The sequence below is a fragment of the Oncorhynchus keta genome, chromosome 30, assembly GCF_023373465.1.
Source record: "Oncorhynchus keta strain PuntledgeMale-10-30-2019 chromosome 30, Oket_V2, whole genome shotgun sequence".
NCBI classification, from domain to species: Eukaryota; Metazoa; Chordata; class Actinopteri; order Salmoniformes; family Salmonidae; genus Oncorhynchus; species Oncorhynchus keta.
Window position 1 is genome coordinate 8,675,569 of NC_068450.1, and position 14,219 is coordinate 8,689,787.

Genomic DNA, 14,219 nt, shown 5'->3' on the forward strand with positions numbered 1-14,219 from the left:
TCACTAGGTGTAACTCAATAGGGGACTTCATCCCTGTGTAATTAGCCAGTGTGTTTAGGGGACCCCTGTGTAATTAGCCAGTGTTTTACCCCCATAGTCACTAGGTGTAACTCAATAGGGACTTCATCCCTGTGTAATTAGCCAGTGTTTTCCCTCTAGTCACTAGGTGTAACTCAATAGGGGACTTCATCCCTGTGTAATTAGCCAGTGTTTTCCCCTATAGTCACTAGGTGTAACTCAATAGGGATTCATCCCTGTGTAATTAGCCAGTGTTTTCCCCTATAGTCACTAGGTATAACTCAATAGGGACTTCATCCCTGTGTAATTAGCCAGTGTTTTCCCCTATAGTCACTAGGTATAACTCAATAGGGGACTTCATCCCTGTGTAATTAGCCAGTGTTTTCCCTATAGTCACTAGGTATAACTCAATAGGGGACTTCATCCCTGTGTAATTAGCCAGTGTTTTCCCCTATAGTCACTAGGTATAACTCAATAGGGACTTCATCCCTGTGTAATTAGCCAGTGTTTTCCCTATAGTCACTAGGTGTAACTCAATAGGGGACTTCATCCCTGTGTAATTAGCCAGTGTTTTCCCCTATAGTCACTAGGTATAACTCAATAGGGGACTTCATCCCTAATTAGCCAGTGTTTTCCCCTATAACTCAATAGGGGACTTCATCCCTGTGTAATTAGCCAGTGTTTTCCCCTATAGTCACTAGGTATAACTCAATAGGGGACTTCATCCCTGTGTAATTAGCCAGTGTTTTCCCTATAGTCACTAGGTGTAACTCAATAGGGGACTTCATCCCTGTGTAATTAGCCAGTGTTTTCCCTCACTATAGTCACTAGGTGTAACTCAATAGGGGACTTCATCCCTGTGTAATTAGCCAGTGTTTTCCCTATAGTCACTAGGTGTAACTCAATAGGGGACTTCATCCCTGTGTAATTAGCCAGTGTTTTCCCCTATAGTCACTAGGTGTAACTCAATAGGGGACTTCATCCCTGTGTAATTAGCCAGTGTTTTACCCCACTAGGTATAACTCAATAGGGACTCATCCCTGTGTAATTAGCCAGTGTTTTCCCCTATAGTCACTAGGTGTAACAATAGGGGACTTCATCCCTGTGTAATTAGCCAGTGTTTTCCCCCATAGTCACTAGGTGTAACTCAATAGGGACTTCATCCCTGTGTAATTAGCCAGTGTTTTCCCTATAGTCACTAGGTGTAACTCAATAGGGGACTTCATCCCTGTGTAATTAGCCAGTGTTTTCCCCTATAGTCACTAGGTGTAACTCAATAGGGGACTTCATCCCTGTGTAATTAGCCAGTGTTTTCCCCTATAGTCACTAGGTGTAACTCAATAGGGGACTTCATCCCTGTGTAATTAGCCAGTGTTTTCCCCTATAGTCACTAGGTGTAACTCAATAGGGGACTTCATCCCTGTGTAATTAGCCAGTGTTTTCCCCTATAGTCACTAGGTGTAACTCAATAGGGGACTTCATCCCTGTGTAATTAGCCAGTGTTTTCCCCTATAGTCACTAGGTGTAACTCATTAGGGGACTTCATCCTTGTGTAATTAGCCAGTGTTTTACCCCATAGTCACTAGGTATAACTCAATAGGGGACTTCATCCCTGTGTAATTAGCCAGTGTTTTCCCCATAGTCACTAGGTATAACTCAATAGGGGACTTCATCCCTGTGTAATTAGCCAGTGTTTTCCCCTAGTCACTAGGGTATAACTCAATAGGGGACTTCATCCCTGTGTAATTAGCCAGTGTTTTCCCCCATAGTCACTAGGTGTAACTCAATAGGGGACTTCATCCCTGTGTAATTAGCCAGTGTTTTCCCCTATAGTCACTAGGTGTAACTCAATAGGGGACTTTTTCATCCCTGTGTAATTAGCCAGTGTTTTCCCCTATAGTCACTAGGTGTAACTCATTAGGGGACTTCATCCCTGTGTAATTAGCCAGTGTTTTACCCTATAGTCACTAGGTGTAACTCAATAGGGGACTTCATCCCTGTGTAATTAGCCAGTGTTTTCCCCTCTAGTCACTAGATGTAACTCAATAGGGAACTTCATCCCTGTGTAATTAGCCAGTGTTTTCCCCATAGTCTCTAGATGTAACTCATTAGGGACTTCATCCCTGTGTAATTAGCCAGTGTTTTCCCCTATAGTCACTAGGTGTAACTCAATAGGGGACTTCATCCCTGTGTAATTAGCCAGTGTTTTACCCTATAGTCACTAGGTGTAACTCAATAGGGGACTTCATCCCTGTGTAATTAGCCAGTGTTTTCCCTCTAGTCACTAGATGTAACTCAATAGGGGACTTCATCCCTGTGTAATTAGCCAGTGTTTTCCCCTATAGTCACTAGGTGTAACTCAATAGGGGACTTCATCCCTGTGTAATTAGCCAGTGTTTTCCCCCATAGTCACTAGGTATAACTCAATAGGGGACTTCATCCCTGTGTAATTAGCCAGTGTTTTCCCCCATAGTCACTAGGTGTAACTCAATAGGGGACTTCATCCCTGTGTAATTAGCCAGTGTTTTCCCCTATAGCCACTAGATGGCGGTATGGATGTATTACTGCACCACCACTCTGAAAGCTCTTCCTTGGCCTCTCAGGCCCCTGAATGGAAGTAACAAGCGCATTACAAATAGCACTCTGTTCCCTATATAGTGCATTACTATTGCCTTCTCACTTTTTACCGGGCTTTATTTCTCCAAAAGTGGGACTTTTATATGAATAATACGGGAATACTTTTGACGCGATAATTACAGTGTAAGATTGCAGTGCAGCCGTCATTCTGTTAATGAACCTCGGGTCTGAGTTGTTCTATGATTCTATTTATTTTTGTGGACAGTGTTAAAAGTTGTCCCTTTGCATAGAGTTATATAGTTTATTTAACTTTGTAATCATTCATTTTTAGTATGACTTATATTTTGAAGTGAGAATTGTGAATGTCAGCATCACTATGTTACCGTTGAATTGCCAGTATACTATAGTTTGGCATAATGTAAAGCAGCTATTGATTATTTTATAAAGGTGCATATTTATCTTCCATTGATTTGACATGATGATTACAACAGTTGTGTTGTATCTGTACTGTAGATGCATGTCCAGTTTCAGGGCCTTTGGAAAGTCTTCAGACCCCTTGACTTTTCCCTCATTTTGTTACGTTACAGCCTTACTCTCTAAAATGTATTAAATTACTTTTATTCCTCATCAATCTACACACTATACCCCATAATGACATCACAATACCCCAGAATGACATCACAATACCCCAGAATTACATCACAATACCCCAGAATGACAAAGTGAAAAACAGTTATTTTTTTTATTTTTTTGCACATTTATAACATAAAAAACAGAATCCTTTTCCATCAATAATCCTTGAGATGTTTCTACAACTTTATTGGAGTCTAACTGTGGTAAATTCAATTGATTGGACATGGTTTGGAAAGACACACACCTGTCTATCTATATAAGGTCCCACAGTTGACAGTGCATGTCAGTGTAACCAATGTGAAATGGCTAGCTAGTTAGCAGGGTGCGCGCCAATAGCGTTTCAATCGGTAACGTCACTCGTTCTGAGACCTTGAAGTAGTTGTTCCCCTTACTCTGCAAGGGCCGCGGCTTTTGTGGCGCAATGGGTAACGATGCATCGAGGGTGGCTGTTGCCGATGTGTGAAAAGGGTCCCTGATTCGGGGCGAGGAGAAGGTCAGAAGCTATACTGTTACATCAGAGCAAAAACCAAGCCAGCAAGGGAAGCTGTTCATAGGATCGACATAGGATGAGCACTTGATCCGTTGAAAGCAGATTGTTTTCCTCCAAAACCCTGACTGGGAAACGTGCGTTTTGCACGATACAACTAATGTGCCTGCTCTCTGTTTGGGATTACCCGGGTGTATGTGCTGTTCATTGAAAGGATGCACATTCCTCTATCCTCCTACCCTCCTCTACCCTCCTCTACTCTCCTCTACCCTCCTACCCTACTCTACCCACCTCTAATCTCCTCCTACCCTCCTCTACCCTCCTCTACTCTCCTCTATCCTCCTACCCTCCTCTACCCTACTCTACCCACCTCTAATCTCCTCCTACCCTCCTCTAACCTCTACTCTACTCTCCTCTCCTCTACTCTCCTCTACCCTCCTCTACCCTCCTCTACCCTCCTCTACCCTCCTCTACTCTCCTCTACCCTCCTCTACTCTCCTCTACCCTCCTACCCTCCTCTACCCACCTCTAATCTCCTCCTACCCTCCTCTACCCTCCTCTACCCTCCTCTACTCTCCCCTCCTACCCTCCTCTACCCACCTCTAATCTCCTCCTACCCTCCTCTAACCTCCTCTACTCTACTCTCCTCTACTCTCCTCTACCCTCCTACCCAACTCTAATCTCCTCCTACCCTCCTCTAACCTCCTCTACTCTCCTCTACCCTCCTCTAACCTCCTCTCACCCTCCTACCCTCCTCTACTCTCCTCTACCCTCCTCTCCTCTACCCTCTTCTACTCTCCTCTACCCTCTACCCTCCTCTACTCTCTACTATCCTCTAACCTCCTCTCACCCCTCCTACCCTCCTCTACTCTCCTCTACCCTCCTCTCCTCTACCCTCTTCTACTCTCCTCTACCCTCTACCCTTCTCTACTCTCTACTATCCTCTACCCTCCTCTACTCTCCCCTACCCTCTACCCTCCTCTACTCTGTCCTCTCCTCTACCCTTCTCTACTCTCCTCTACTCTCTACTCTCCTCTACCCTCCTACCCTCCTCTACTCTCATCTACTCTGCTCTACCCTCCTATACTCTCCTCTACTCTCCTCTACCCTCTTCTCCTCTACTCTACTCTCCTCTCCTCTACCCTCTACTCTCCTCTCCTCTACCCTCCTCTACTCTCCTCTCCTCTACCCTCCTCTGCTCTCCTCTACCCTCCTCTGCTCTCCTCTACTCTCCTCTACCCTCCTCTACCCTCCTCTACTCTCCTATGTTGGCAGAAGCCACTCAATGTTAGTGGTTGCTGTTTAACAGTCTGATGGCCTTAAGATAGAAGCTGTTTTTCAGTCTCTCGGTCCCAGCTTTGATGCACCTGTACTGACCTCTCCTTCTGGATGATAGCGGGGTGAACAGACATTGGCTCTGGTGATTGTTGTCCTTGATTATCTTTTTGGCCTTCCTGTGACATCGTGTGGTGTAGGTGTCCTGGAGGGCAGGTAGTTTGCCCCTGGCGATGCGTTGTGCAGACAGAACCACCCTCTGGAGAGCCTTACGGTTGTGGGCGGAGCAGTTGCCGTACCAGGCGGTGATACAGCCTGACAGGATGCTCTCGATGGTGCATCTGCAGAAGTTTGTGAGTGCTTTTGGTGACAAGCCGGATTTCTTCATTCTCCTGAGGTTGAAGAGGCGCTGCTGCGCCTTCTTCATGATGCTGTCAGTGTGAGTGGACCAATTCAGTTTGTCCGTGATGTGTACGCCGAGGAACTTAAAACTTACTACCCTCTCCACTACTGTCCCGTCGATGTGGACAGGGGGTTTTTCCCTCTGCTGTTTCCTGAAGTCCACAGTCATCTCCTTTGTTTTGTTGATGTTGAATACACCATTTAAACATTCTCAGTGTAGGTTGGAAAAAGTATGTGAACCCCTAGGCTAATGACTTATCCAAAAGCTAATTGGAGTCAGGAGTCAGCTAACCTGGTGTTGTAACGTCTGCTTCCTGCTCACACCCTCAACCACATAGATCCCCTGAATGCAGCTCACTTTCCAGCTCACACTCTCACACACATAGATCCCCTGAATGCAGCTCGCTCTCCAGATCCCAATCACCTGAATTCTAATCACCTGTTCACACACCTGGAGGTCATTATCACACACTATTCATTTGTTTGCAGCCCATCACTGTGAGGTATTGTTTGTTTTGGACACTTCTTTAAGAGTGCTGTTTTTCCCCATGATTTGCTCCTTCTGTGTATGACAGTTTTGGGCTCTCACAACATAGCCTATTCCCTGCCTGTATGCAGCTCCAACCTGTTGCCTGATCTCCGGGATGACACTTTTCCCTGTCTGTACTGTTGCCCATAGATCCTGCCCCTGGCCCCAGCTACCTGCCCCCTCCTGTGGTCCTTTACAATAAACACCTGCTGCCAGCTCCCTCGTGTTCACATACAGGAGTCCGATCAATGAGACAAGATTGAGATGTTGGTTAGAGCTGCCCTGCCCTATAAAAAACACTCACAAAATCTGAGCATTGCCTGACTGTCCAGCTCCTCACTCTTCCGAAGAGGAGAGGCGAAACGGATCAGAGGACCAATACGCGGCGTGGTAATGCCAGCTACAATGCTATAAGGTACAGAACAAACTAACAAAACAAGAAATGTGAAACTCAAAACAGTCCTATCTGGTGCACACACAGAGACAGGAACAATCACCCACAAACACACAGTGAAACAGCTCACTGATTCTCAATCAGAGACAACTAATGACACCTGCCTCTGATTGAGAACCATACATAGAAATCCCTAGACAAACAAACTCACTGCCCCAGCTCACGCCCTGACCATACTAACTAAACACAAAACACAGAAAATAAAGGTCAGATCCCCTGAATGCAGCTCCCGGCCGCTCAAAACCTTGACATAGGGGAGGGTCTGGGTGGGCGTCTGTCCGCGGTGAATGCAGCTCACTGTCCCGCCTCATTTTCCGCTCCGTGGCACACAACCCCTAATGACCCCACTGAATGGGCAGCTCTCACAGTCCAGGGGCTCTGGACAGAGGGACTCTGGACAAACATAGATCCCCTCTGGGCTGAATGGGCAGGGGCTCACTTGGGCTGAGGGGCCAGCTCTGAGGGGCACTGGCGCCTCACTGACACATAGATCCCCTGAATGCAGCTCACGCCGGACCAGCTCAGCAGCTCCACAGGCGGGAAGCGCCGGGACAGGCGGGAGGCTCCCCTGCAGCTCGCCGGACAGGCGGGAGGCTCCAGCTCACAGGCGGGACGCTCCAGCAGCATAGATCCCAGAATGCAGCTGGCGCCGGACTGGCGGGAGGCTCCAGCTAGCACAGGCGGGAGGCCTCAGCGGCGCCGGACACATAGATCCCCAGAATGCAGCTCACTGTCCAGATCCCAATCACCGCCGAAGGCGGAATCAGCCTGTTCAGGCAGCACCTGAGGGAGGTCAGCCTGGTATCACAGGAACTACTGGGGAGACTTCAGGAGGCTTGTTTGGAGGGAGCCTGAAAGACCGGGCTGTGGGGAGCACTGTGAGCTCTGGGTGTTTGGCTGGACAACTTTCCAGAGTGCAGGCACTTCTTTAAGAGTGCTGTTTTTCCCCATGATTTGCTCCGGAGCTGTCCCAGCGCCCGGGAGACACAGCACGCAGAGCCGGCGCAGGATATGACAAGACTTTGAGCAGGCACCATACGGGCTCAATGCCCACACTATGGCACAACGCACTTTTGGACACGCAATTCCCGCATAACCTGTGACCAGTAATGCGCTGCTTATCATAAGCCTGAGCTCAGGTCTGCTACCTGGCTTAGTACCACACCTGTTGCCTATGGGGCTCTCCGGTCGCATGACGTGCTGGCTTCGCCAACCTCATTCTCCTGTAACCTTCCTTGCATTGCTCCATCTCCCAGTTGCCCTTTTGGGTCGACCCCCACCTGTGTAGTGACCTTCTGGCCGCTGTCTGCCCCTGGCCCCAGCTACCTGCCCCCTCCTGTGGTCCTTTACAAATAAACACCTGCTGCGCCCTTCCATGGTACTTTTTTAATGCTATAAGGTCTCCAAACTAACAAAACAAGAAATGTGAAACTCAAAACAGTCCTATCTGGTGCACACACAGATCAATGAAACCCACGACAAGATTGGAGATGTTGGTTCAGAGCTGCCCTGCCTCTGATTGAGAACCATACTAGGCCGAAACAAAAATTCAAAACCTAGACAAACAAAATAGACTGCCCAGCATTGCCTGACAGACGTGAACCATGTCTCCAACAAAAGAGATCTCAGAAGACCGAAGATGAAGAATTGTTGACTTGTATAAAGCTGGAAAGGGTTACAAAAGTATCTCTAAAAGCCTTGATGTCCACGGTAAGTTGTCTATAAATGGAGAAAGTTCAGCACTGTTGCTCCTCTCCCTAGGAGTGGCCGACCTGCAAAGATGACTGCAAGAGCACTGCGCAGAATGCTCAATGAGGTTAAGAAGAATCCTAGAGTGTCAGCTGAAGACCTACAGAAATCTCTGGAACTTGCTAACATCTCTGTTGACGAGTCTACGATACGTAAAACACTAAACAAGAATGGTGTTCACTGGAGGTCACCACGGAAGAAACCACTGCTGTCCAGAAAAACAATGCTGCACGTAACGGTCACAGCGTTACTGGTCAAATATTCTGTGGACAGATGAAACTACAGTTGAGTTGTTTGGAAGGAAAACACAACACTATGTGTGGAGAAACAAAGGCACAGCACACCAACATCAAAACCCAAATGTAAAGTATGGTGGACGGAGCGTAAAAAATTTTGGGGCGTAAAAAATTAATTCCTAAGTTTATCAAGACATTTTGCAGGAGAATATTTATCAAATTTTTATCTAACCCTTATAAGGCTATCTCTCAACAGAAGTTGGTGTGATGCAACAGGACAACGACCCAAAACACAGAAGTAAATCAACAACAGAACGGCTTCAACAGAAGAAAATACGCCTTCTGGAGTGGCCCAATCAGAGTCCTGACCTCAACCTGATTGAGATGCTGTGGCATGACCTCAAGAGAGTGGTTCACACCAGACATCCCAAGAATATTGCTGAACTGAAACACTTTTGTAAAGAGGAATGGTCCACAATTCCTCCTGAACGTTGTGCAGGTCTGATCCGCAAATACATAAAACGTTTGGTTGAGGTTATTGGTGCCAAAGGAGGGTCAACCAGTTATTAAATCCAACGGTTCACATACTTTTCCCACCCTGCACAGTGAATGTTTACAACGTGTGTCCAATTAACACATGAAAACGTATAATTGTCTGTGTGTTATTAGTTTAAGCAGACTGTGTTTGTCTATTGTTGTGACCCAAGATAAAGATCAGATCAAAATGTTAGGACCAATTTATGCAGAAGTCAGGGTATTTACAAAGGATTCACATACTTTTTCTTGCCATTGTACATCATAAGGCCTTTCTTTGAGGGCCTGGTTATAACCTTCACATGCCCCTTCAGGTCTGCAAGTCACATTATGTAGGCTTGTACATCATAAGGCCTTTCTTTGAGGGCCTGGTTATAACCTTCACATGCCCCTTCAGGTCTGCAAGTCACATTATGTAGGCTTGTACATCATAAGGCCTTTCTTTGAGGGCCCGGTTATAACCTTCACATGCCCCTTCAGGTCTGCAAGTCACATTATGTAGGCTTGTACATCATAAGGCCTTTCTTTGAGGGCCCGGTTATAACCTTCACATGCCCCTTCAGGTCTGCAAGTCACATTATGTAGGCTTGTACATCATAAGGCCTTTCTTTGAGGGCCCGGTTATAACCTTCACATGCCCCTTCAGGTCTGCAAGTCACATTATGTAGGCTTGTACATCATAAGGCCTTTCTTTGAGGGCCCGGTTATAACCTTCACATGCCCCTTCAGGTCTGCAAGTCACATTATGTAGGCTTGCTTGTGATCATAAGTTCCTATTGGAATCAAACTGATTTTGGGTGTCCAACATAACATGTTAATCATGCCCCTTCAGGTCTGCAAGTCACATTATGTAGGCTTGTACATCATAAGGCCTTTCTTTGAGGGCCCGGTTATAACCTTCACATGCCCCTTCAGGTCTGCAAGAACATTATGTAGGCTTGTACATCATAAGGCCTTTCTTTGAGGGCCCGGTTATACACTTCACATGCCCCTTCAGGTCTGCAAACATTATGTAGGCTTCATCATAATACTTCTTTGAGGGCCTTTTCCTCTTCTATGCCCCTTCAGGTCTGCAAGTCACATTATGTAGGCTTGTACATCATAAGGCCTTTCTTTGAGGGCCCGGTTATAACCTTCACATGCCCCTTCAGGTCTGCAAGTCACATTATGTAGGCTTGTACATCATAAGGCCTTTCTTTGAGGGCTCCTCTAACCTTCACATGCCCCTTCAGGTCTGCAAGTCACATTATGTAGGCTTGTACATCATAAGGCCTCTTCTTTTGAGGGCCCGGTTATAACCTTCACATGCCCCTTCAGGTCTGCAAGTCACATTATGTAGGCTTGTACATCATAAGGCCTTTCTTTGAGGGCCCTTATAACCTTCACATGCCCTCTTCAGGTCTGCAAGTCACATTATGTAGGCTTGTACATCATAAGGCCTTTCTTTGAGGGCCCGGTTATAACCTCTCACATGCCCTTCAGGTCTGCAAGTCACATTATGTCTCTTGTACATCATAAGGCCTCCTCTTTGAGGGCCCGGTCTAACCTCCTCTGCCCCTTCAGGTCTGCAAGTCACATTATGTAGGCTCCCTCTACATCATAAGGCCTTCTCTTTGAGGGCTCCTCTTATAACCTCACATGCCCTTCAGGTCTCAAGTCACATTATGTACTCTTGTCCTCATAAGGCCTTTCCTTGAGGGCCTTATAACCTTCACATGCCTCTTCAGGTCTGCAAGTCACATTATGTAGGCTTGTACATCATAAGGCCTTTCTTTGAGGGCCCTTATCCCTTCTACATGCTCCCTTCAGGTCTGCAAGTCACATTATGTAGGCTTGTACATCATAAGGCCTTTCTTTGAGGGCTCCGGTTATAACTCCTCTCACATGCCCCTTCCTCTCTGTCAAGTCACATTATGTAGGCTTGTACATCATAAGGCCTTTCTTTGAGGGCCCCTCTAACCTTCACATGCCCCTTCAGGTCTGCAAGTCACTTATGTAGGCTTGTACATCATAACCTTTCTTTCTATTCTAGGGCTCCGGTTATAACCTTCACATGCCCCTTCAGGTCTGCAAGTCACATTATGTAGGCTTCTACATCATAAGGCCTTTCTTTGAGGGCTCGGTTATAACCTTCACATGCCCCTTCAGGTCTGCAAGTCACATTATGTAGGCTTGTACATCATAAGGCCTTTCTTTGAGGGCCCGGTTATAACGTTCACATGCCCCTTCAGGTCTGCAAGTCACATTATGTAGGCTTGCAAAGTGATGTGTAGTTCCTATTGGAATCCAAACTGATTTTGGGTGTCCAACAAGTGGACATGTTAATCGCCTGCCACCTGCATTCAGAATGACTACCAGGGTGAATACCGAGATTACATTAGAAAATTGTGTTACTTATCTTTGTGTGCAGCATACTGGGAAATATTATACACTGAGAATACCAAACATTAGGAACACCTTCCAAGTAATAATACTCTCCTTTTCCCTCTTCTACCCTCCTCTCTCTCTCTCTCTCTCTCTCTCTCTCTCTCTCTCTCTCTCTCTCTCTCTCTCTCTCTCTCCTCTCTCTCCTCTCCTCTACACTCCTCTCCTCTAACCTCCTTCTCCTCTCCTCTTCCCTCTCTCTCTCTCTCTACTCTAACCTCCTCTCCCCTCTCTCTCCTCTACCTCCTCTACTATCTCTCTTTCTCTCTCTTTCTCTCTCTAACCTCCTCTAACCCCCTCTAACCTCCTATCCTCTCTCTCTCTCTCTCTCTCTCTCTCTCTCTCTCTCTCTCTCTCTCTCTCTCTCCTCTCCTCCTCTCCTCTAACCTCCTCTCCCCTACTCTCCACTAACCTCCTCTACTCTCTTCTCCTCTCCTCTCCTCTCATCTCCTCCCCATTAACCTCCTCTCCTCCTCTCCTCTTCTCTCTCTCTCTCCTAATCTAGTCTCCTCTCCTCTACACTCCTCTCCTCTACACTCCTCTCCTCTACACTCCTCTCCTCTAACCTCCTCTCCTCTACACTCCTCTCCTCTACACTCCTCTCCTCTACCCTCCTCTCCTCTACACTCCTCTCCTCTACACTCCTCTCCTCTACACTCCTCTCCTCTACACTCCTCTCCTCTAACCTCCTCTCCTCTACACTCCTCTCCTATACACTCCTCTCCTCTACACTCCTCTCCTCTAACCTCCTCTACTCTCTTCTCCTCTCCTCCCCTCTAACCTACTCTCCTCCTCTCCTCTTCTCTCTCTATTCTAACCTCCTCTCCCCTCTCTCTCTCTCTTTCTCTCTCTTTCTCTCCTCGAACCTCCTCTCCTCTTCTCTAACCTCCTCTCCTCTAACCTCCTCTCCTCTTCTCTAACCTTCTCTCCTCTAACCTCCTCGCCTCTTCTCTAACCTCCTCTCCTCCAACCTCCTCTAATCTACTCTACTCTACTCTACTCTACTCTACTCTACTCTACTCTACTCTACTCTACTCTACTCTACTCTACTCTACTCTACCCTGCTCTACTAACTCACTGGTATTACAGCTGGCTGCTCAGTCACACAGTAACTCACTGGTATTACAGCTGGCTGCTCAGTCACACATTAACTCACTAGTAATACAGCTGGCTGCTCAGTCACACATTAACTCACTGGTATTACAGCTGGCTGCTCAGTCACACATTAACTCACTGGTAATACAGCTGGCTGGCTGCTCAGTCACACATTAACTCACTGGTAATACAGCTGGCTGCTCAGTCACACATTAACTCACTAGTAATACAGCTGGCTGCTCAGTCACACATTAACTCACTGGTATTACAGCTGGCTGCTCAGTCACACAGTAACTCACTGGTAATACAGCTGGCTGCTCAGTCACACATTAACTCACTAGTAATACAGCTGGCTGCTCAGCCACACATTAACTCACTAGTAATACAGCTGGCTGGTTGCTCAGTCACACATTAACTCACTAGTAATACAGCTGGCTGCTCAGTCACACATTAACTCACTAGTAATACAGCTGGCTGCTCAGCCACACATTAACTCACTAGTAATACAGCTGGCTGCTCAGTCACACATTAACTCACTAGTAATACAGCTGGTTGCTCAGTCACACATTAACTCACTAGTAATACAGCTGGCTGCTCAGTCACACATTAACTCACTGGTAATACAGCTGGCTGCTCAGTCACACATTAACTCACTAGTAATACAGCTGGCTGCTCAGTCACACATTAACTCACTGGTATTACAGCTGGCTGCTCAGTCACACATTAACTCACTAGTAATACAGCTGGCTGGCTGCTCAGTCACACAGTAACTCACTGGTATTACAGCTGGCTGCTCAGTCACAAAGTAACTCACTGGTATTACAGCTGGCTGGCTGCTCAGTCACACATTAACTCACTCGTATTACAGCTGGCTGCTCAGTCACACAGTAACTCACTGGTATTACAGCTGGCTGGCTGCTCAGTCACACATTAACTCACTGGTAATACAGCTGGCTGGCTGCTCAGTCACACAGTAACTCACTGGTATTACAGCTGGCTGCTCAGTCACAAAGTAACTCACTGGTATTACAGCTGGCTGGCTGCTCAGTCACACATTAACTCACTCGTATTACAGCTGGCTGCTCAGTCACACAGTAACTCACTGGTAATACATCTGGCTGCTCTTGTGGTTGTGGCTAATGTTCAGGATGGCATCTCAAGCTTCAACAAACATCGACAACACAAGGAATGATTCCACACATCACAAATATATTACAGTGAGGGAAACAAGTATTTGATCCCCTGCTGATTTTGTACGTTTGCCCACTGACAAAGAAATGATCAGTCTATCAGGTTTATTTGAACAAAACACATTGATTTGCATTTTAATGAGCAAAATAAGTATTTGACCCCTCTGCAAAACATGACTTAGTACTTGGTGGCAAAACCCTTGTTGGCAATCACAGAGGTCAGATGATTCTTGTAGTTGGACACCAGGTTTGCACACATCTCAGGAGGGGTTTTGTCCCACTCCTCTTTGCGGATCTTCTCCAAGTCATTAAGGTTTCGAGGCTGACGTTTGGCAACTCGAACCATCAGCTCCCTCCACAGATTTTCTATGGGATTAAGGTCTGGAGACTGGCTGGGCCACTCCAGGACCTTGTGCTTCTTCTTGAGCCACTCCTTTGTTGCCTTGGCCGTGTGTTTTGGGTCATTGTCATGCTGGAATACCTATCCACGACCCATTTTCAATGCCCTGGTTTAGGGAAGGAGGTTCTCACCCAAGATTTGACGGTACATGGCCCCGTCCATCGTCCCTTTGATACGGTGACCGGTGTCTTTCATACAGTTAACAAACTGAGATTA